General features: G+C 42.5%; 1 protein-coding gene across 11 annotated transcripts in view; it reads left to right on the forward strand.

Moving 5' to 3' along the window:
• NTM (neurotrimin) overlaps positions 1-24,916 on the forward strand; it is a 907,778-nt gene that overhangs the window by 557,811 nt on the left and 325,051 nt on the right. The gene's annotated exons all lie outside the window — the stretch shown is intronic.

Genomic DNA, 24,916 nt, shown 5'->3' on the forward strand with positions numbered 1-24,916 from the left:
AGATGTGTTTTTCAGGAATTAACAAAACTTAGCCATTTTTGCTCACCAAAACATTGCTGTTCCTCTGATGATGGCTTGTTATAACAAAGGAGTTAGTGTATCTCAGAAAGTTGACTTGCTTTGTGTCTAGAAAGAATGATTGCTTAAATGAAAATTAGTGCTTCCCTCAACACTCTAGTCTTAGGACCCTTGCACTTGCTGTTCCCTCTGCCTTCCCCTGGATATCTCACTGGCTTCTCAAGAACATGGATCAGGGTGGCCTTCGCTGACCACTGTTGTAACAAAGCTCTACGGCCCCGACTCTGGGCAATTCCTTACCACTTACTACCACCAGACATGTCCTGATGTTTTTATTTTTTAAATTTTATTTAAAGAATAAGAACATCTAACATGAGATCTACCCTCTTAACAGATTTTCAAGGGTACAACATAGTATTGTTAATTACAGGGATGTTGTTGTCCAGCAGATCCCTAGAACTTACTCATCTTGCATACTTGAGAGTCTGTGCTCGTTGCTTAGCAACCCTCCATTTCCTCTTCCCCCAGCCTCTGGCACCACCATTCTACTCTCTGATTCTGAGTTTGACTGTTGTAGGTATCTCATTATCACTAATGAGATAAGTGGAATTACGAGATAAGTGGAATCAAGCAGTATTTGCCCTTTGTAACTGACTTATCTTATTTAGCATAATGTCCTCTGTGTTCATCCATGTTGTTGCATATTGTGAGAGTTCTCTTTTTTAAGGCTGAATGCTATTCTGTTGTATACATATACCACATCCTCTATATCCATTCATCCATCAGCAGACATTTAGGTTGTTTCCACATCTTGGCTGTTGTGAAGAGTGCTACAGTGCACACTGGAGTGCTAATATAGTTTTGTGTATTTATTGTTCACCCGTCTATTCCCTGTCATCCCCAACCAGAACCTAAGAGGCATGAGGGCAGTAGCTTTGTTTTGTTCACTGCTGTTTTCTCAGAGTCTAGAACATGTACTGTCCTAGACTTAGATCCAAGCACCTATTTCATTTGTCCTTAATATTTACTAAGATGGAAGGCAATCTCAGTCCAAGTTTTAGGCTTTGAACAAAATGAAACTCCCAGAATGATTGGAGAAATGATCAGCTCTGACATCCTTGGGAATTCAGAGTCTTGTGCCTAGTCTACTCTCAGTACTGGGCCTAGACCCAGAACAGTGACCCACATCCCCACAGTCTCTGAAGAGCATCCGTTTGAGTCATGAGAATGCCCTGTGTGAGGCCTGAGTCACTTGTAAGCCTGGTTTTAGTTGAAGATCCAGACCCACTAAGAACTAGCACTGTCAGCCTTGCAGATCATTTTCAAAAGTCCTGAGAGAGCAGAAAGCTCTGTTTTGATGTAAGATGGACATTTCTCGTTCCTTCTCATGCCCCATTCCCTATTTTTCCATCCTGTTGAGACTCCCATAGCTACTCTTATTTCTCTCTCCCAGCACTTTGCACACTTCCTATTATTTACTATTTGTAATTAGTCTGTTCCTGTTTTCCTCACTAGAATATAAACTCCATGAGAAATGCTTCCCTGTTGTTTTGTTCGCCACCCTGTCCTGACTACCAAGCATAGTGCTTGACTATATTTAGAGAGTAGTGACTGGATGCCGATTGACGGTTTAACTTTGTTTCACCTTCTCCTTCACGCTGCATCCCACGGGTGATAGGAACGGGATGCCCAGCCCTTCCCAAACCTGCCTTCAGTACCACCTTCCTAGGTTGCTCTATGGCCTCTGTTGGGTCTGTTTTTCTCTAGATTCTTCACTCTGCAATGTGTCCTACACAGCAGGGATCTCAGAAGGATGCTCCTGAATATGGCCCAGGGCAGAGCACGTTCCTCCTTTCTCCACTGCACACAAAGTTTTGCTTACCAGACAGCATCAAATTCCCTTGCCCAGTTTTCTGGCATCTGACACGCTGACTTCAACCTCCCATTCTATCTTTTCTCCCCTGTATCTGCACTTTGCTTCAGCCAAGCCAGACAACTCACCTTCATCAGATAGACCCTGCATTTTCTCTCATAAACTTTGTTCACACAGCACCCTCTGTCTGAGGAGCCCTCTCACTCCCCTTTCACCCCGTCCCCTTCTTTGTATGTTTAGGTCCCACCTGAGCTTAAAAAGAACATAGAATCTGGTTAAATCCTGACTGTGTTTGACCAGTGGATAACTCCTCCCTGAGCCTCTGTTTAATTTCTGTCAAGTGGGGCAAATAATGGTACCTACCTTATCAGGACATTGTGAGCGTTCAATTATATACTGTATATGGACTGGCAAAGAATAAGTGTTTCATAAATATAAACTATTATTTCTCTTCAAAGCCCAACTCAGAAAAATTACCCTCTGCCAACTTTCTTCTAATCTTCCCGGGCGTGGTCTCATTTCTTCCTTACCGTCTCCTCGAGGTTGTGGCCATGTTGGCCATGAATTAGAACTCTTCACACGCATGTTCTGTCTTCCCATCTGTCCATCTAGGATGGGAAACACCTTGAAGTCTGGAAGCCTGTCTTGTGTTCTCCACAGTACTCTACGCTGCAGGTGTTCTGTATATTTTTTAATGGACCCAATCATTTTGCTGCTTCCCAGGCTTGATTCTATGACAGTATCCTGGGTGTCAGGTAAGAATAGTCTGATTTTTATGTTGGTAATGGCCCTGCAGCTAGGCCCTGCTTTTGAGCTCTTAATATGGTACTAGGAAAATCATTAGTTTCGAAAGAAGTAAGATCAGAGGGTGAATACAAAAGCATTTGATGAGGCTCTTAGTGTAGCAGTATGTCTCACTCATCTTTTTTCCTTAGCCTTTGAAATAGACAATGGCCTGGAGCCTTCTCGGCAGATGGACCATGTTTGTGCCTTAGCCACTTAACAGCCATTAGCCTAATTCCATACACTGCAGCCAAATTAAATAATAAGTAAGAGCCTATGAAAAGCTGGTTTGGAGGCAGTGTTACTGCCTTTCGCTTGATGGCCTTCTCTGAAGCAGATGTTCCCTCTCTACCCTGTTAACCAAGTCCCGTGACAAGGAGCCTTCACACAGAAACAACAGTAGAGGCCTGGAGGAGTTTCCTGAGCTCTAGAGATAGGTGCAAAGTCCTGTTCTAAAACTGAAGATTCCACCACCCCTCCCAGCCTCCATGCTGCCTGCTGAGAAGACCAGGATTTCAACCCGAAGTCATAATAACACGATTTCTGCTTTGATTGGTCAAGAGTTGCTGTTTGGGTTTGTAGATAGTATATGACCTATAAAAGTGCACGACAAGGAAGTAACACCCTGGTCTTACTCCTAACAAGTCTGACAATAAATTCTCCTTTATTATCCCTGTTTTCTTGCATCCATGTCCTTGCTTATAGATCCCTCCTACAGGAATGCCTCCCCCTACCCCCAAATCCTACACATCCTTCAAGGACCCACCTAAATGTCCCATCCCCATATGAGTGTCTCTGATTCTCAACTTCACTCCCTCCCAGGGGTGACCACATCCTCCTTCAATCCCCCTTCACACTGAATCGGAACATAATTTTTCATGGTATTCACTATTTTCAAACTTGTAGTATGAATGTTTGGATATGTGCTTTACCACCAGAATCTAGGTTCCTAGAAGGTGGGGACTTTATATTGTTCTTCTATGTATTTCCTAGAATTTAACCTTATTTGCAATATGTCTGTGTGTGTAGATTTATGTACATTCACATACAGTAAATATTTTTGAATCAATTCGTGCAAACTCATAGCAATTTAACCTTACCTACTGTCTCTCAGCTTGCCCTCGGTGGCTTCAGATTCTCTGCATGTAGGCGAAAGTTCTCTGTATATGCACGTCTCTGTCACTGTCATGCTCATTGCCTGGCTGGCAAGGGGTTAGAATCAGATATCTTCTAGAAAGTGTAGCTGTATTTCTCAACTTAAAATTTGGCAGAAAATAAAGGAAAATTTTATTAATTTTCATTAAAAAAGAAGAAATTCATTACTCTAATACAAAGATCCTTGTTGGAATAGTTGTACCTTATAAATAAGCACACGTGGTTCTTAGGTGTGGTAGCTGCCTGGTGGCCAGCACATCACTTCTATTCTCTCTTCCTATCTTTGCTAAAAGTTCCTCCAGACTCCAGAAAAGAAAGGCAAATTAGTTAATTTGTTGTGATTCTGCTAGTGAGGTGGCAAGTACATTTAAAGTCCTTGACCCTAGTAACACACATCAACTTGTTTGTTTTGGGTCAATTTTATCAATTTTGCAAAATCAGAAGGTAGCCACTCATCGTGGTTCCTGGACAGAAATCATCAAGTCCTCCAGCTGCTGGCAAGGTGGAGCCTGGGGAGGGAAATCAGATGCTCATTGGTTTTCAGGCATCAGGAAAAGACTGGATGGTCTGTTGTCGTGGCAACATTTCTTTGATGTTGCAATAAGCGTGGAATGTGAGGTGCTAAGGTGTCCAAAAATAGAGACACAATGTATCCTTTTCCCCTGATATTTTTATAAGATATTTTCACAACATATTTTGGGACTAAAAATTAAGATCCATTTTCCTGGTTATGAGGGTAAGGTGGATATGGTACCCAAGGCTGTTAGAATGGCAGAAGCCAAGTTTGTGTGTGTATGTGTTGGGGGGCGTGGGGTATGTGTGGGTGTGTGGCTGTGTGTGTGGGGGTGTGTGTGGGGGTGTGCACTGTGAGCACTGATAACAGGCATTTGCAGACCAGTACATCTACCTAGGGGCATGAAATACAGAGAAATGCAGTATTAAAGTTATGTTAAACTTTTTGGGAAAGTAGACACTCTTACCACCTAAACCAGAGGAAGGAAGGAGCTTTCTTTAGGTAAGTAATTTCATCGGAGTGGTGGTTTTCTGTGATTGGTTTTCTGTAGTCATACTGGCTTGAGCAGCGTTAAGTCTGGTTGAGGCTCAGTGCTGGACAAAATACAAAATGGCCACAGGCTCCCAGACTTCTGTGGAGCAGTGGTTTACTTTCTAATGAAAAGGGAGGAGGAGAAAAGAGTAGGGAAAAAGGAAAATTGTTGGTAGACTAACAAGAGTTTAATAAACCAGGAGAAGGAAAGATAAAGAGATCAAAGATGAGAAAAAAGACAGGGGAAAGGAATGGTGTGCCGTAAAGAGAATGGAGACCTTGAAAGTGAGTCTGATTAACCAAGCCACTCTTCAGAGACAGAGAAGGCATCACATTCCTTGATCACCTTAGCAGCCACTATCTTTCATAATATCAGTTATCTGTCAGGTCGAACAAGTGAGTTCCTTTTAGTAATGATTTGTAATTAAGTAGGTCAAATCAGAGGGATGCAGCAGCATCTTCTGACACTGTTCCCCAGGGTAAGATGCTGACAGAGCTGTGATTTAGGTAGGATAGGACCTCCTTTTCCCTACAGTAACCACCTGAAGGATGCCTCCTGGCACTGAAGGGAGTCTGGGAATCAGAGGTCAGCGGTTTGGGGAATGAGACACAGGCATTGCAAATAGCCTAGGGGGCTTCTCTCCCCAGACCAGGCAGGGAGCCTCAATGGACTGGTGGCAGGGACAGGAGGTGCAGGACCAGCCTGCTGTACTCTGACCCAGGCTCCGGGAAGCAGGAGGACTGCTAGAGCTCAACAGCACCCAAGCTGCCGGCCACACCTTTGCCTGGATGGTGCGGAGGCTCCGACTCCGCAGGGAGAAGATGACCCGCTTTTCTCTACGGCACGGAGTCCACGGTCAGCCAACAATTGGCTCACTCAGGGCTTCCGGTGCTGCGGTAGGAGTATATAGATTCTTCCCTTCCCATCAGCCCCTCCCGGGAGCCTGTGTGCCTGGTTGAAGCAATTTCTCCCCACAGTGCCTCGCATGAAGTGTGTGCTCAATCAACTTTTACAGAATAAATTGTTTTTTTAGAAAACAAATCATTTTATGTTTGTTATGAAAGTTTTAAGAAACACTGATAAGAAAATACACACGCACACACACACAATTAAAGGCATCTGTAATTCACCACCCACAGTTCATCATCATTAACACGCTGGTATATATGCTTTCTTTACTTTATACAGTTATATATCTGATTATATTTTTCATTTATAAAAATGAGTCTCTATATTACACAATCTGTTGTTACATGTATGTATATAGACATGGAAAGGTATTACGGAATATCTATGTTATATATGTAATACCTTTATATGTTATTAAATAGCTTATAAATTATATTTTGTGTCTACGAAATATTCCATTTTACAGATGGGTCATTATTTATTTAATAATCCTCTATGGTTGGACAATTGGACTGTTTCCAGTTGTTTGGCTGCTGAAAATACCATTCAGATGAACATCTTTGTTGTTCAGTTTATTTGCAACCATGATTATTTCTTTAGGATGATTTCTTGCAAGTGGAATTGTAGCAGAGAATACACCAACATCCAGTGCTTGTTGATACTTGCTGTCAAAGTGCCCCTGATGGGTGACCCTGTGCACTCCTAGACGGAGTACATCCTCATGTACACTTCTCTACTGGGTCCCTGCCCACCCCCAACATCAATGACCAATGTTGACTGTTATAATTCTGTTTAGGTTTGCTAGTCTGATAGGTAGACATGCCATGCCATTGTTTTAAATTGCATTTCTTTGAATAGTACTGAGTTTTAACTTTCCCCCCACAGAGTGATTGATTGTCTGATTTTTCTTCCCAGATACCTCCGCACATGGATCCCGGCTGCACTCCTAAAAGTGGCAATATGGCAACTTTTAGGCTTTCCTTTTTATTGGAGAAGCATTAGATAGAAAATACGCTCCATAAAATGCATTTCAAAAAAGATTTTAAGAATGTAAGGGGAGAAATGTAGATGATCAGAGAGGCAAATTACAAACTGAGGGCAACTGTAATAGTTTTTAAGAAAGGCAAAAACTCAAAAGATAATAAATGGTAAAAGAACAAAATATCTTAGGAAATCCACTGCTTGGGTGAGAATCCTATACTGAGTGTGTTCCAGTATAGGAACAAGTGCCTTCCTCAAGGGAAGTGCCCTTTCCCAGCACCACCTCCAGTGTTCCACTATAACAGCGTGATTTTGTACCAGTGTCCCCACCAGGGACACATCCTACTGTAGCTCACTGATAACAAAATCTTCCTCTCCTAAATATAAAGTCCATGCTTTAGCTTTTAAAAATAACAGCAGAAAATGACCAGAGGGGCACTCTGCGACGTCTAAGAATCCTAGGGCAAGACAGCCTGTTCTTAAGATAGCTCCGTCCTTGTCTTGCTGAATTATTTACCAAACCTGTGGGAGCAGAGGCTGAGTAAAGGCACTTCCTTTCTGAACATGCCCAGGAACTCCCAGGGCCTGGCGGGGAAGCCGGTGTCTCTAGGATGTCTGATACCTGGAGTCTGGGAGTCTGCCATTGATTTTCTTGAGAGCGAACCTCTCTGCAGACGCCACAGCCCTGTGTTAGCCAGCATCGTAGAGGACTGATCACAGGCAGGCAAAGAGAACGGGGAATCCCGTGCTCTCATTTCACCTCTGTCCTGCACTGCTGCTCCCCTTAATTTCCATATCTGAGTGGAAGGAGAAGACAGGGGTCCCCACCTCCAAGTCAGAATAGTGACCTTCAGCACTTGAAAGTCCTAGTTATTACCGATACCATTAGAGCCGTCCACACTAAAAAGGCCTTTGGGAGTGGGAGGGATATGGGAAAAGATGACAAGCATGATGTCTGCATTGATTTCTTCTTGACACAGGTGATTTCAACAGGCTTTCCAAGGAGGTGTATGGTCCTTTATCATCCCTTTGGGTCCCTGGCCAGATTTGTCAGTTTCTTGGGCAGGAAGGCTCTTAGGAATGAGGATACCTGGAGAAGTCTCCTGGCCTTCGGGCTACTGCTGGGCATAGTCTCCTCTGAATGTGTCTCCGGGTCGCTTGGGCCACAGTGCAGAGCAGTGCTCCACACAGGACCTTCCTTCCAGCACCGGGACATGGTTCTCTCCTTCACATTTATTAGCTTTCTTCTCATCCTCTTAAAATTTGCATTTCTCTTCTAGCAAGGTGTCTTGCCATTCACTGATGGAAACTGGGCAGGAGTGGCTACCCCTGCCCCTTCTCTCCAAGGTCAGCCTCCATCTGTGTGGGACAGTGTCAACCAGAAGCAATGCTGGCAGCCCTGAGTCATGTAATAAAAGGTGTACGGGGGTGGGGATTGGCAGAGAGAGTGAATTCAAAGCTCTTCTGTTAACCAGCTTTGTGTATGAATCGGATTCCTGAACTGTCCAAAAGGATGAGTGAGCACACTTTCATTCCTCAAGCATCCATTTTGTGCTGTCCACTTTGTGTCCTGTCAGTTATCTTGTTTAATCTTGTTGATCGTATGTTAACTAGGGAGTCTCATCCCTCATTTGCATACTCAGTAACTGAGGTTGGTAGCAGTCTAAGGTCGTATAAGCTACAAAGTGGCCATGCTAGGATTTGAACATCAGTTTTTATTTTAGTGCAAATCTTGTTTTCTTTCCAAGATGTTATAGTTGCCTTACTTCACAGGGCTGTGTTGAGGATCGGATGATTATAATATATATGAAAGGTAAAAGAAAACAGTCTAAGCATTTTTTGGTCGTGTTCTTCTTGCTTTTATATTTTAGTCACCTCTCTGTTATGAAAAGGCAAGTTTCCAAAGGTCCTGGCTTTGAAAGGAAATAACACAACTTGGAGAAACAAGGGGAGAGAACTTACAGTCTCTCTGCTCATCCCAGGAAATCGGTTGTCCTACAGCGTCATTCCGAAAGGTCCATTTGTCACCCTGGGAACTCAGCCACAGCCCTGCTCTAGGGTCCACTGCTCTGGACTGCAGCGGGCCAGGCTCTCCTGAGCAGGCTCAGCCTCCCGTCCTGCTGATGTCCACTCGTGCTAGCACATTCTGAAATATCTCCCTGCCTCATCCCAGGGCTCATGCATCCTTAAACCCTGGAATCCAGTTCTTACTCGTGATTTTTATTGTCACAAACAATATAAATAAAAATAAAAGTAATAAATATAAGAGTATTTTAGTTGCCATCCCACTAGTTTCCGCCATCATTGTTTATGTCCCTCTCCCACCATGGAGCATTTTGGAATAGGAGAGATTAATTTATCATCTTGTCCTAGTTCCCTAATCTCAATTTAGAAGGTGTGGAGTTTTAATATGAATATAGACTTTTTAGAATCAGAAAATTCTTCCAAGGGATGTAGCTAGGCGTGTGTGTATATATATTTATATTTCTCCCATGACTTCATGTAGTATGTTTAAAGCTCCTGGAAATTTTGCTCTAGGAATGGCAGCAGAAGAAGCCGCAGGCTTCATGGTTGATTGCTTTTCTGATTGGTGCCGTAAAAAAAATGCATTAGAGAGAGAATGTTTGATTTAAAGAGCACCTAGTTGCCGACACCACCTCTGTTTGTTTTCCTTCCTTTAGCAGAAACCTTGTAAAATTTTTATGAAGCATTAATGGATCTGAGATTTTCTCAAGGAAATTTTATGTGGTGAGCTTAATCCCACACATCCGACACAATTTAGCAGTCTTTAGAGACATAGAACATAAAAAGCCCTCGGAAAGGACCCTGGGTGCCTCAGTGCCACAGAGAAAGTGGTATCGCGCAGGGAAACGGACTTTGCTCACGCACGATCCTTTAATATGAAGTTTCAGGCCCTGCTGGGTGGTAAAAGGAATAACCAGGCTGGATAGAGTAATGAGATATCCCGGCCGCAGAGAACACAACACAAGTAAGTCAAAACTGCAGGTATTAAATTTTAATTCATAATTTAGCACTGACTTCAAGAACTTCCCCTATATAACTCTACTCATCAATGAGAAAATCACATTAGGAAAAACAAAAACTTATTTGTATCAACAACTCCTGTGATGTCAACCTGAAATCAATGGCTTTGATCTCAGAGAAACATACACACTCACACACACACACTCAACTCTTGCCTCCAATTTATTTTCTATATCTGAAACCAAAGAGCTTTGAAGAAGATAAATTAAATTTTGATATATGCTGATGAGTGAAATCGCATTCTGTAATGTGAAGCTTGGTATTCCATAACCCAAGCAGCTCAATGCATCTTAGAATACTAGTGAAAAGTGGGCATTTAGAGGAGCCCCTCACTTTCCTGTTCGAGAGTTCTTGTCATTTATTGGGGGAATTCTATTAGATTTATGATCAGCATAATAGGGGGAACAGTGTCTTTTGAGAGAGAGGAGCTCTCACCTACTAAGACATCTCAGTGCCCTATTGAAGGACTGTGAAGGGTCTGAGATTTTACCTGACTTCAAGCTGATAAGGTGGCCTGCCACAGTTTCCTCAATGCCGGCAGAAGACACAAGAGCCCTGGGTCAGAGACAAAAGACTTCATTACTCATGGCACAGCAAGTGTCATGAGCTTCATGTTCATATCAGTCCCTTTTGTCCTTCAAGTCCCAAGAAGGTGATGTGTGTGGCTCAGGTGGATACTGTGTACTCAATTTGAATGACTATGGGAAGGGAATGGGGAAGACAACTAAGGATGTTGGCAGATGTTTCCTGAGAGAGTTCCAGGAGCTGGGGCCATCCCTTACTGTTTCTGATAAACTTTTCAGTGAGGTTAAGGGGAATAGCGGTCAAATTATGGTCAGAGCCATCAAGAGTGGGATGGCAGACCCAGTAGTCAGTTAAATTAATGTGTTCATACAATTTTAGAGAGCCATACTGGTCATTTTCCTTGTGAAGATGGTTCCACAGGCAGTTCTAAAAGACAAAAGGTGATTCATGTCCCTTCCACCCTGTAATTCCCAGGGTCTGAGGCGTCCCTCCCCAGCAGCCTGGGCTTTTCTTCTCTACGTCTATAAGATTGGTATGTCACATCCAGCAGCTATAACTTTACCCTTTCTAGCCTACTGGAATGTAGATCTTTGTACCTAGATCTTTTATCCAGAAGAGTCAGCTGCAAGAGGGTCAAGGGAATTTTTATAAAACTTAGAGAGATGCATTATTTCCCCACTCTGGCCTGTGTGGGCCACTGTAGAGGCTTTTAGACAAGAGTGTACTCAATCACATGACCATTATCCTTTTGATCTAGGACCATGTCAGTCCAACAAGAGAATCCAGGGGGCTGAGCCAGAATTAAGTTTGAATCCTCTAGATCACCTTTTGATCAGGTTGTCACCTAGAGGGTGAACTAACCAGGCTGGTCTGGGGTTGCTGTTAGAGGAAGGAAAGAACATCATCCCCAGGAATGGTCAGAGTGAAATCTTGAATTTTCAGACAGGCTTTTATAACCTCCCATTTGTTTTGTTCTGTTCATTATCCAGGAAGTGGCTGAAAAGAGAAGATCTTTTTCTTGGAACAGCCACTCTCAGCAACCAAAGTGACATATGAAGGTGCGTAGACTGGGAGGAGATGAGGGAAGCAGAATCAGAAATCTTTTTGATCCAATTTTTCAAAAGTTGTTCCAGCACTCAAAAATATCAAATGGCTATGGCTGATAGGAAGAATAAGTTCCATCAGATACCTTGACTATCAGCTCTTTGTTGAGTTGTTTTAGTGATAAAAGGTGCAGCATTGCTAGATTGCAGAGGTTCTAGAAAGCCTAACACATGACCTAGATTCTTTTCAAGGGCCACAGAAGTGTTGGCTAGAATTAGCGGATTATGCTAGAAGAGCAGCACTCTGCTGTGAAATTGTGTCTACTGCAGCGAGGCAACAACAATAGGCCTGAAGTGGGGGAGTCAAAGGTCACATGTAGGCAGTGGGCAGGAGCAATGCCCCGTGCAATGTGGCCTCCCTCACCACAAGGTAAACAGGTCACCTTCGCCAAGAGTCACAAGTGGCAGTCCCTGCGTTAGACACATAGAGTCCTTTACTTTGTGCCCAGTCTTGGATGATGGATGTTTTGCCACATCCAGGACAATGATGGATCCAGGCATCAATGGTGTTCATCAAGGTGATGTGACTTGATTTCAATTGGTCTCTTGAGAGAACAGGCCATTGCTGTGGTCATCCTTATGAGTGACCTAGGAGGTTTGATTAGCAGCTCTGTGATTTGTTTCCATAGATCATGGCCCCAAAGAGGGGTATCTAATCTTCCATTCTGTAGTTTTCTAAATGGCACACCAAATAGCTAGGCTGTCAACAATAGTCCAAGAGTCAGTAAATATGTAACAAGATTCATAAAGAAGAATGTTAGCCAGAACTATGTGAATGACCTTGAGTTCTGCCACTGAGTGGAATGGCTATGTCCATTTTCGGTTCTAGTCTGCTGGTTCTGAGATTGAACAGCTGCAGCAGTGTAGAGGACACTATTGGGTTTCAGCTTAGTTGGAGCATCAGTCAGCCAGGTCCAGCATTTAGGGGAACCTCTGTGAACTGATGGCCCTACTGAGTCAGTGGCTTTGATTCAGGCAATGGAATTGGGGATAAAGTTTCTGCAGAAGTATAGCTGACACTTTTCATGTAAAGCTGAGATGCCTCTGAGTTAGGCAGCCTGCATTCTTCAATAGATCATTTCCATTGACAAGCAAGGCTTGTTGGGTTCTCCCACCTTGACAGTCATTGGGTCCTAACTGAGCCACCTCAAAATGGGGATATCAGGCCAGAGAGTCTCGAGGCCTCCAACAGTCAGGTGCTCAGTTTTTACAAGAGCCCAGTAACAAGCTTATGGCTGCTTTTCAAAAGAGGTGTATCTGGTAGACATGTCAGGGAGGTTAAGAGTCTAAAACCCCAAGGGAGACCTCTGGATGAGGCTGCTTCTCTTTTCCAGAGGCTCCAATCAGCAAAATAATCACTCACAGAGCCTTGTAGCTCAGAAGGGTCTTGAGGGTTGGGGCACCCCAAGAGTAGAGAGTATGCCACAGGTTGCTGGGCAGCTTCCAACACAGCCTGTTGGTTTGGGCCCCACTCAAAGGAAGCTGACTTGAGAGGCAGTCAGTATAGAAGAGCAAGTAGAAGGCTGAGTAAGGCGCATCCTTTTTCCATTACCCAAAGAGTCTGTTGACGTGCCAGACCTTCCTCTTGGTGGTGAGAGGCTGAAGAGACAGGAGTTTTCCCTTGACCTCCAGGGAGATTGAACATTGTATATCTATATACATAGTCCAAAGAAACTTTATGTGGCAGGCAGGGCCTTGAATTTTGCAGGGGTTTATCAGCTAGCCTCTTCTGCTGGGGGAGGTGTGAAAGAATTGCATTCAGAGTCATTGAGACTGAGGCTTCTAACTTGCCAATTGATAGAACATCATCTATGGAGTAAAAACTTTGGACAGAGTAGAAGCACCAGTGCTAAATCTTGATCCGACCCCCTGGTGACACAGGTCAGGGGAGTTTGTCCCACTAGCATTTTTCTATCTATAGCTCTTCCTAATTGAGAGGATCTCTGTGACACTTATGGGATGTGAAAGTACAAGCATATAACACATCAGATCCTACTGTTGATGTAGAAGCAACAGTGGCAGCAACAGTACATTGAATTGGCTTAAAGGGCCCAGCCCACAAAGTTACACTAACTTCCCTTCTCCACTGTGAGCCCTGCTCAGGCCCCATTAGCTGAATCTAAGTACCCCTTCACAATAGGGACAGGTAGGATGGTGACTTAGGATTCTGTATCCAACAGATCCATAACATTTTGATTCCTTCCCCTCGTCGAGTTTCCCTAGCATACTTGGATGGGTACACACAGCCTTCAGTCCGCCTTGGGGACAGGGAGATCTCATGCCCCCTGCTGATCATTTTTCTGCTCAAAGTAGCTGAGGTCAGGGCAGAGGGGGTGAGTAGGATCAAGGGGTGTGGAGGTAGAAAGCACTTCTGCACCAATAAGCCAGGAACAGCCAACCAAACAAATTTCTAGTGTTTTCAATCCTCTCAAAGTTCTATATTTCTATATAACTCATTGCTGATGCCATTTATTTCAGCTCTGGGCTGATTCCTAGGCTCAGCAGCCACAGCCATATTATCTTTCTTATGGGGCTGTGAAGTTTGCTGCACCACTGTCATGATAACATCCCTTCCTCCTCCCATCTGGAGGAGCGTAGGCAGCAACCAAACACCACTGAGGACTTGTTTCAATCCTCCCTGTCACCACTCAATCTCCAACATTCATTAATAGGTAGGACAGCGGGAACACTTACTCACTGCTCCACCCCCACCACTGGGCAATGACATTTGCTACAGGATCCCAAAGAGTTGTTTTCTATCCCTTACTGCAGCCGGTGAAGCCTACCTTTTTTCTCTTCCAGAAAGCTCTTTCTCTGTTAATATCCTACTCTCATCATTGAAACCTATCAGGAAATGTGGAGGGTCTGAGATGCTACCATACTTTCAGTCTAACAAGGTAGCCTGCCACTGTTTCCTGGATGCTGATAGAAGACACAAGACTCTAGGGTCAGAAACAAAGGACTTCATTACTCTGGCACAGAAAGCAGCACAAACTTCAGTTCACATCACCTCCTCATGCCCCCCAAGTCCACAGATGTGATGGAGAGCAGCCAGGTGGGTGCTCTGCACCCAGTGGGTTTGCATTGCAGCTGAGTAACCCTGAGTTTAGGGAACCTGAATCTTTTATAATGGACTTCAAAAAAGCCTGCTCAACGTGTGCCTGGGAGGGACACATTGTCTTTATTATAGTGGGCACTAAAGAAAACATGTCCTCTGCTCTGAAGGGAGATACTATTATCTTCCAAGGTTATTTATCTACAAACATCTGTGGAAAGATTATTGGGTCTTTTGCTTGTAAGATATGCAGAAATGCAAGTGACCTATGGCAAATTTTTCCTAAGACGTTGCTAAAAGGATCCAAGCCAGAAGCACTGGGACAGGTGACTGTCACAGCTCTAATCCTGGCTTGAGAGCATCCCTTGATTCAGTAAGTACTTACCAGAATGTTCCAGGTTCTGGAATAGACACAGAATATATGATAAATAACATAGTAATGGTTTCTTCCCTGACAAAACTAAACTTATATATAATAATGGTGGCATCTACACTTAGGTAGTGCTTACTATGTCCTAGTACTTTTCTAAGTAATTTACATTTTAATTATCAAAGTGACACATTGAGATAGATGTTATTGTTATTATTCCCATATTTACAGATTAGAAAACTGAGGCACTGAGAGGGAAGCAGATGGAGTCGGGATTCAAACCCAGGCATTTTCTCGAGTTTGTGTTTCTAACTACTCTGTCTTAGACTGCTTCTGGATTACCACACAGTATCATGAATTCAGTGGCTTTCTAATACAAGAACAACTGGGGTCATCTAGGAGGAGTTTCTAAGCCAGACTGAAGGGCATACAGAGGAAGTGACATCTAAGAATGATCCTGAAGGGTGATCGGGTATTAACCAGTCGAAGGTGGTGAAGAGATTTTCCAGTAGTGCAACTGCATGTGCAAAGGCAGTAGAGGTGAGTTGGGATGGCTCATGATAATATCTACTTTGATGGGTCATTTACTCTAAGGCACACGTTCCTTTGGAAAGAGTAAGCTTGATGAAACTTTCCCCAGACTTCTAATTCACCGCTCTCTATTTCCTGTGTATTTGGATCTAGAATATTCCATACATTTATTGTCAGGATGTCAGAGGAGCCTCTAAAATGTCAGTAAAGTAAGCCAGAGCATAGCAGAAGTTATACACAAAACCCACCATTCTCTGAGTTTCTTTTGATTTATGTAGGACTCATAGACCCCAGGTGCCTAATTATTTAGCAAGTAGAGAAATTAAGGCCGGTTATGCAGAGGATTATGGAAGAGAAGAAAAAGATTCAAAGCCCAGAAGACTGTTTGGATGTTAATAGCCTCTTTAACAGTCTCTCTTCCTTATGGGATTCTATTAGGCATCATTTTTCCCATGACCAATGGCTGGGTCTTACCTTTATTGTCTCCCTCCTGGCAGCAGTGGTGGGGTTCCCTTGGTTGTGAGTACTAGCATAGTTATATTGGTCTTCCACACACTAACCTTCCGTGTGATCACCCAACATGTTCCCACTTAGTGTCACCAGATGGAGAGTTCCCTGTGATCTGACAGTTCTGAATAATTGATACTCACTCATACTGAAGTTGAGTTTAGGTTTTGTGGTTCAGCAGGATGCTTTACTCTTGTTGACCTTAACCTTCAGAAGCACTCGGGCATTACCGAGAGATCAATAAAACTTCCCCCGGCTGGTCTGAGAGGACAGGAGCCTGACAGAGAGTGATGATGGAGAGGAGAGGGAGCAGAAGATTGTGCTGTAACCTGGGGAACAGGAAAGGGAGAGAGTGTGAGCCAGGAGGGCGGAGGGAAGGGGTAGCATGGGGCTGGAGAGGAAGAGAAAGATAATTTATAAGAAGGATGAAATGAAAAATAGAGTGATGGAAAAAAAGGGGTTTGACAAATAAGGAAGAGAATTGGAAGGATAATAAACAGAAGCATGAGAACAAATGAGGGAGATGCAAGAAAGGAGATTTATTCCTTAACTCTTGTGAATGGAAGGCTACAGTATGCAAAGGTATATACTACAGGGAGTTCTTAAGAAACACAACATCTCATGGGAAACAGATGACTGAATAGCTTATAGAGTGAAGCAGAATAAAATAAGGGTTGTAATAAAGGAATTAGGTCACTGCTGGGCATGGGAGGGAGGCGAAAGGGACTTCATGCTTGAATGCCAATTGTATGCTAAAAGAGCATCTGCATACTGTAGTTTAATTATTTATCATTAATTATGTTACATTGTATAATATGTTGTATAGAATTGTTTATGAGTTATTATTTAGTGTAATTATCAAATAGCACTTCAAGGTGGAATTATTGTCCTCATTTTAAAGACGAAGAAACAGAAGCTTACAGAGGTTGAGTGTTTTGAGTGAGCACATTGTTAAATGGGGAGCTGGAACACGCGCCCATTTCTTATGACTCTTACGCCTGTGTGTTCTTCTCACCCTCTCAGGCTGCCACCCACAAAGCAAAGCATTCCGGTGATTTATTCGTACGGAGGCAGTGGGGAAGTCTTTGGTGGACTATAAACTAATTAAAGGCTGGGGCTGTGTCTGATTTTTTAAAACTTACCATGGCTAACATAGTAAATATTGCATAAAATATGTTAAAATATTTGTGGAAAGAAGGCAGAGTTGGAGGGAGGCAGGGTGGAAGCAAAGGAGAAAGGGAGAAATGAAGGAAGGAAGGGTGGGAAGGAATTGTATTTGAGCTGAACCTAGAAGAATAAATTGTATTTTTCTGGGTATGGTGGTGGGAGGAAGAGTATTTGAGGTTGAGTACCATCATCAAAAGTACAGAGTGTGTATGTGTGTGATAAAAGAATGACAATTCATTCTAGCAAGATTCTAGACAGAAGAAAATAGTGGGAGATAAGGTTGCTAAAACAGAATGGATCTTGATTGATTGATTCATTCATTCATTCTTTCCTTCAACAAATATGTATTGAGTGACTACTTTGGCTGGACATTGCTACAAGGGCTTAGGACATGTCAGTAAATGAAACAGCTAAATACACGTGCCCTTATGGATCCTACATTCTAGTGATGAGAGACAGGTAATAAATATAATACACAAATAAATAATAGAGAATGCAAAAAGTAATAGTGCTTATGGATGAAAAAAAGAGCAGAATAGTGGAGTGAGATACAGGACAGGCCCAAGTAGCATATTTAGGGTAAACCATTAGGAAGGTGATATTTGAGTAATATCTTAAAAGAGGTGATGGAATGATTAACGCATTTGTCTAGGGGATGAATTCCAGGCAGAGGGAACAGTCTGTATTAAGGCTCTAGGACAGAAGTGAACTTGGAGCATTCATGGGCAGCCAGGAGGCCACTGTGTCTAGGGTAGTGTGCATGCCGCGAGGTTGGAGGACAGAGAGGCGGCAGCAGTCTAGATTGTATCAGGCCTCGAGGACTGTCTCACTCTGAGAAAATAGGGAGCCACTGGATGGTTTTGAGCAGAGGAGCAGCTTATGTTTGAAAAGGATTTCTCTGGTGGCTATGTGGGGCAGACGCGGAAGCAGAGGACCAGTTAGGAAGTTGTTGAAGTCATACAAGCCACAGATGGTGGTGAGGAAAGTGGCTTCAGAGGGCAATGCTACCCAGGGCTGGATTTTGGAGAAGTTTAGAAGGAAGATCCAATGAGATTTGCTAATGGACTAGATGCAGAGTTTAGAGAAATAGAGGAGTCAGGGTAACTCCAAGGTTTTTGGCCAAGTTGTCAATATCTGGGAAATATTGTGGGTGAGGCAAGTTTGTCGGAAAAGATCAGGAGTTATTTTGTGCAAGATAATATGAGATGACTATTAGACACCCAGGTGCAGATGTCAGGTGGGCAGATGAATATAAAAGAGGCTGGAACGTAAGGGAGATGTCCAGGTAGGAGCTTACACTGGGAAGTCATAAGCACGTAGATGGTATTTAAAACCACGAGGTCAGAAGATAGCACTAAGAGAAGAGGAGAAGTCCAAAAATCCTAGATGGTCTCAACTGCCTTGCCAAGGTTTGGAATTGTTTGATCGATGGGGAACTATTGATATTTTTTTGAGAATAGGAGTACCAAAATCTCAACTGGGCTTGTTTTGTTGGTGCTTTTGTTTGTCTGTTTTATACAGATGCCACTCTGGTGGTCCTGTGCAGATGGCCCAGGAGGACCAGTCAGGAGACTGGCACGGAGCTGTGTGAAGGATAATGAGGACCTGAAGTGGAACTGTGGCAGTGGGGATGGAGGGGCCGAGAAGGGGGAAAGATAAAGGGAGGAAGGGAAAAGACAGCAAAACCAATTGTCCTTTCACTCAGTTCAAAACAGAAATCACCAGATCAATAGGAAAGAAAACATAATTTAAGCCTGAAAAGAAGGTTTTTGTGCTTTCTCTCTCCTTTTTTTTTTGAAACTGCTTGAGGCATGGCTATGGTTTATAATGCGTTGCTTCCTAGGGGCATAGCTGACAGCAATAGGAAAGGAAAATAGAGACAGAGTTTTCAGTATTTCAGAAAACCGGTTTCTGTCTGAACTGTGGAAGGTAAGGAGCTCGCTCTTGTCATTACCTGTTTAGCACGTTCAGAATCTGGGAGAGAATTTGTGAGACAAATAGATCTGTGTATATTTGGATAGAAAGATGGAAATGTCACCATTCCCCCAAATCCCGTGGTTTTTTATATAATTGCAATCATACCACTTATATAGCAATAGATTAAAGGTACATATATAAAGTAGCTAGCCATGTGCTTAATGCATGGTAACTAGTATTTTACCAACAAGAATGCTTTACGATTTAAAATCACTTTTATGTACTTTATCACAATAAAGTCTCACAATGATCTTATGAAGTAAGTAATGAACATTTTCCCCCCCTTTTACTAATAAAGAAACTAAGCCCTAACCAGGTGAAAGTGACTTGCTCACATCACAGGGAAACGGAAGCAAGAATCAAACCAGTTTGCAAGCTGAGGTCTGCTTTTCCACAGCATGAGCTGCCCGGAAACATAGGGCCTATGCCACTGAGTACCCTGGATCCTGAGTCTAGAGCCTCCTCAGGCCCATTATGTGCCATTAGAGGATTCATTCATGATTCTCTAAACTCAGCACCATCTTTGACAACTGTTTCCTGAAAATGTTAAGGTTAAAGAATGGCAGGCTACTGCTGCCATCCTCAAAGGCACCCAGAAAAGGTAGGCTCTGGGGCTCACAGAGTAGGTTAAAAATGGCCGCCCACTTCTTTGTCTCTTCTCCATGAAGTACCCCATCTTGCCTGGTTAGGGTTTATGTCTTCCCTACTCTGTGCACTGTGCTTCTGGATCTTGCTGGCTGCCCCATGGTTTGTAGCAAGAGTATAGTGGGCTTTGGAGCAGTGAGGTTGTTGGTGGGATAATTGATCCCCAGTGGAGCACAGGGGTGGTAATTCCTTTTTCATTCTTATCCATCACACATATCCTCTCTAAAAGGCAATTTGAATAGAGCTTTTAGGTGACTGAACACAAACAACTTTCTACCCCGTTAATTCTCCTGATGATTATTTCAACTATTTCCCCACTGACTGTTTCTCTTACTGCTCTTTACGTCTATTGAAGACCAGTGGTATTTAAGACCTACCTGGTGAATTCGTTTGTCAGCAGGCAAGGGGACTCTGCCTCTATCTCTGAAACATCTGTAATCAAACACAGTTAATTATAGGGCAAATACAATACAGCAGCAGGGCTTTTAAAGATCAATTAGCATGCAATTCAAGATTAAAAGCAGAAGAGAACTAATTCTGTTTTCCATTTGGGTGGTAGGCTGCTTAAGGAATAGTTGTACAAAGGCCAAAGTCTTGGCAAGAATATTTAATCAGAAGTAAAGAGAGTTTACCCAGGTGTCTTGGTTACTCATAAGAAGTGGGGGACTCCATGGGAGAGGGAGGCGCTGGAAGGCAGGCTACATTCTCCAGGAGACCTTTCATGGTTTTCTCTCCTCCTAACCTCAGATATACTCTATTCTTTTAGTCATCCTCTGTGTGAGTTATTTGCACTTGTTCATGTTTTTCTGTAATTATTCATAACTTTGTCTTCTTGACCTACACCGTTTGTCCATCAACTCTGGAGAGCAGGGACCTTTAATCTGTTGCCTTTGGAGGCTGATAGAGGTGGGGCATGCTAAGTTCTCCATGCCTTTTACTATGAATTAAAGCCATATAATAGATATCGAGAGTTTCATTGTTTGGGGTTTAGTGTCACAGGATGTGACTAGAAGTATTTTAGACACTGGACAGATCTGTCCCTTTGAAGTCCTTCTATTATGTCTAATTTTGAGTACTATACAGAACGGACACTGTATACATTTTGAAAATGGTAACCTGCTCTCTAAACTGAAATTTTTCTCTAACCCCAGTGAACCCTTTGCCCTTTCTCCCCTTTCTGTGTTTTCATCTTAGTATAAGGAAAGAAAGATGATAATTCATAGATAAAGGCAATGAAAGTTATGCAGGTAGAAACTTCACCCACACCTTATCACAACCAAATCATAATTGTCCTCATGCATCCAGGTCAAGAATGACGATGTTAAAAGACACTCATCATGGCTCTGATTTCCTTGTATTTTACCTTAACTCGGCTTGAGTTAGTCATGAGATTCAGCTGAGTTTCCTGGCTGCTTCCATGTTCTACTGGCTAGTGAGCCTGGGCTGAGGTTCATTTCCTTTGAGCCTCTCTCCACTTCTGTGCAGGCTAGACTGCAACTCCACATGGACCTTCCAGATTGGTAAGCCCTGTTGTCATTCATTTGTCAAGCCTAATGTCATCAGTCCTCTTCTGCAGACTTCATCCTTCCCAAGCTGGCGGTTTGATTTTTACCTGCAGATTCACGTCTGTTCCCAGTTCCCGGGACCCTACACTGAGGCAGCAGTTTTCTAAATTGTTCGAGTCCTAAATTCTGGGACTTAACAGCATCCAGCTTGGCAGCTTGTCTGACCACAGTTGGCACTGCATTTCTCACACCTGGGCTCTTCCTCATTCTCCATGCCGAATCCTACTCGCTGTTCTTCATTATTTACACCACAGATGCAGGATGGTTGAAGGTTGTCAATCACATTCCTCAGTTCATAGACATTATTATCTCTGAAAAGTGCTCTTATTTTTCCTCTTCCTTCACGATCTAACTCTTGTTCCCCTTCCTCCGTGGTCCTCCACACAAATGTGTCTCATAAATTTCATTGAATGTGCTTATATCTTCATGAATCACGATGATGTATTGTATGTATATGTCACTGATTTGTCCGTTCCTCTAATTCATGAGGGCCATTTCCAGTTTGCCTCTATTCCAAACAATTCCACAACAAACATGGCTTTGTACACCAACACGAAATTTCACTAGGAACAGAGCTAGTGGTGGCATTGCTGGCTAATGGGACTCCAAATGCTTAATTTTTATTAAGAGCTTCCATATTCTGTTTCAACATGGCTTTACATGTCGACACTCTCCAGTAGAGTGTCAGAATTCCCGTCTGCACACATCTTCACCAACGCTTAGTTTTATCCACTTCCTGATTTCTGTTTTTTTTAGAACTCTGTTCGTGGATGTACAATGCTAGCTCGTCGTTGTTCCCAGTCTCCTTTCATCGTTTGCTGTGAGTGTGAGCGCCTAGCATGGCTTAGTTTGTCTTTGAGGCTTTTCCTTCTGTGGATAGCAGATTCTTCTCTTTTGCCTATTTTTTGATTGAACTGCCTATCTTTTTCTTATAGATCTCCAAGAATTCTTTGTATATTCTAGATATTAATTACTTGTCAGTTTTGAAAATAATCCTTTTTTATTTTTTGCTTTATTATCTATTACCTTTGTCAGTGGTGCATTATATAATGATTAAAAGCATATATGCTGGAACCAAACTGTGTGGGTTCAAATTCTAGCTATGTGGCCTTAGAGATGGTCTTTAGTTTTCTGTCTGTAAAATGGGTATATTAAGGTTACCTTCTTTATAGGGCTCTTTTTAGGATTAAATGAGTTAAAATTTGTAGAGAATTACAACAGTAGCTGGCAAAGAGTAAGTTCTATACATATTTTTTTCAATGAAAACAAATCATTTCTTTTTTTTAGCTTTATAATTTCACCTTTCCCATTTTGGTAATTAATATGAAGTCCACTTTAACATAATATAATATAACCTTAATGTAACAGAAGGTAGGGATCTAGCTTTATTTTTCCTCAAGTATGAACAAGTTTTCCAGTATCATCTGCTAAACAGTCAATCACACCCTGTTGCGTTGTGGGGCTACTGTTTTCGTGTCGAGTTCCTATACATTCACGGTTCTCTGTCTGAGTTCTCTTGTCTTTCCCCTTGTTCTGCTGTTCCCGGGTCTGTACCATACTATTGCGTTATTCTAGCCTTACTACCCAGTCGGATGGTTTTCCTTTTCCTCTGCTTTATTTCTTGTGACTGTGTTTCTGCCTGGATCTCGTCGTCATTTTTCTGTCTACTTGTACTGACAGAGCACATGATATGACCCTCATGGTTTCCTTAAGAGTCTCAGAGGCTATCCTGGACCAAAGGACTCTTAATGTATTTTCTTCCTGTATTGTTAGAGTATAAAACCCTAGGAACTGCAACATTGGTGCATCTTTCATTTATTTGTAGTTTGCCAGCTATAGTGTCGGGGGCAGTTAAGATGTTTTTAAGGGTAAAAAAATAGCACCACTTACCATCTCGCCATATCATTCTAAATGAAAGGAAGTCTAATGATTTCTGTGCACAGTTGAGTGAATTGTGAGTCAGCTTTTTCCTTTTGAATCCATCTCATTCAGAGAGGTCTAAATCACTGTATAACTTCTAGCGAAGCTAAACAATTCAAACCAACAAATAATCAGACAAATAAACAAGTAAGCAAACAGACTAACAACAACAAAATAAATACTATGTGCTGAACAGTCAACTTAACTCATGGGTCTTCAGGACTCGCGAAGAACTCTAAATTCATTAAAGTGGACTTCAGGTTCCCTAGAACCTCCCCTGGCCAAGGCTGCCTCTTCCTTCTGTTCCCATCTATAATTACATCACCAGGGAGGACTACACAAAAGGGAAGTGTAAAAAAAAAGGCCAAATCGCATATCCTTTCTAATCCATTTGGTTGATTCAGTCCTTCCGGAAGGATACAGAGAAAGTTGAGCACAAGACTCTACTGTGGGAACTCAGGGCTTTTGGGAATTCCAAAGCCTAGAATTCTGAATATGGGGACCCCAACTTGGCCCTTACTCCACAGCGTGTGGATTCAGTTCAGCTCCCCACCATCCAGAGGAAGACTTTTGTGTCTTTATCTGTGCTTCTCCTGGGAAGTATCTGTACTTGCCCGTCCACTCCATAGCGGTGGAGTCTTTAGGGCAGGAGTCATGGGCTTTGTTCTTCTACGTCTTGCATTATTTAGAAGAATGACTGACACAAATAGGCATTTTAGACATATTTGAATAAATGGACAAGTGAATGAACTGTGATAAAACTGTGTATTTGATAATTTATTACTTGTCCCAAGTATATTTAGCCTATCACTTTTAAGACAGGAATCCTTTTGCATCTTGCTTACCACCCCCGGATGTTTGTCCTATAGGTAACTTGAACTGTGATCAGCATTAACATGCTTATCATTTACATGTGAACTCATACCTCTCTGTTCTCAGGTTAATTCAACAAACATAATTTAAGATCTACTCTGAGCACAGTATAATGTCTGAAAGGTGCATGAAAGATATGTATAAAGTGAAAATAGAATAGAAGGTGTGAACACGAGCTCTTGGGTCAGATTGCCTAGGTTCAAATTTTGACCCTGACCCCTATAAGAACATGATCTGGGATAAATCACTAAAATGCTCTTTGTCGTAGCCTTCTCATCTGAAAAATGTTATTTTTCTCATAGAGTGATTGTGAAAATTCAATGAGATAACATGCATGCAAGGCCAGGCACATTCTTAACATATCATAATTATTAGATACTAGTGTTATTGAAAAACTCTCAAATTTAGATGGGAAAATAAGACATAGTCTGGGGCAGTTTACACTTCTGAAAAGGCTGAAGCATATCACAGATGTTCTAAGTTATTTATGCCTATACTGTGTCCCCGGAGTCCCCACCCCATTTAGTTTGCAAACTCCTTGAAGAGGTCTCACTACCTTGACAGGTAAGCATTCTGCTCTCAGTGGATGGTCTTCAGACGTGTAATCTGACCCATTTTATGCCTTAGAAAAAATTTAGATCATATAGCTCCCTGTTCTCTCTGTCCATTTCCTGTTTCTTCCCAGCTTCTGTATCTTCAGATAATGGGTGAGACCAGAATAAGGATTTTTCCTGCTTATGGAAAGTCTGGTCTCCTAGGTTTGTACACCACAAAAAGTTAAGGAAAAAAAAGTCAAACAAATAAACAAAAAAAGCTTAAAGGCTTAGACTCCTATGTGAATAGACTTGTCATCATTGGAAGCTCCCTT

This window comes from Equus caballus, chromosome 7 (genome assembly GCF_041296265.1).
Source record: "Equus caballus isolate H_3958 breed thoroughbred chromosome 7, TB-T2T, whole genome shotgun sequence".
NCBI lineage: Eukaryota > Metazoa > Chordata > Mammalia > Perissodactyla > Equidae > Equus > Equus caballus.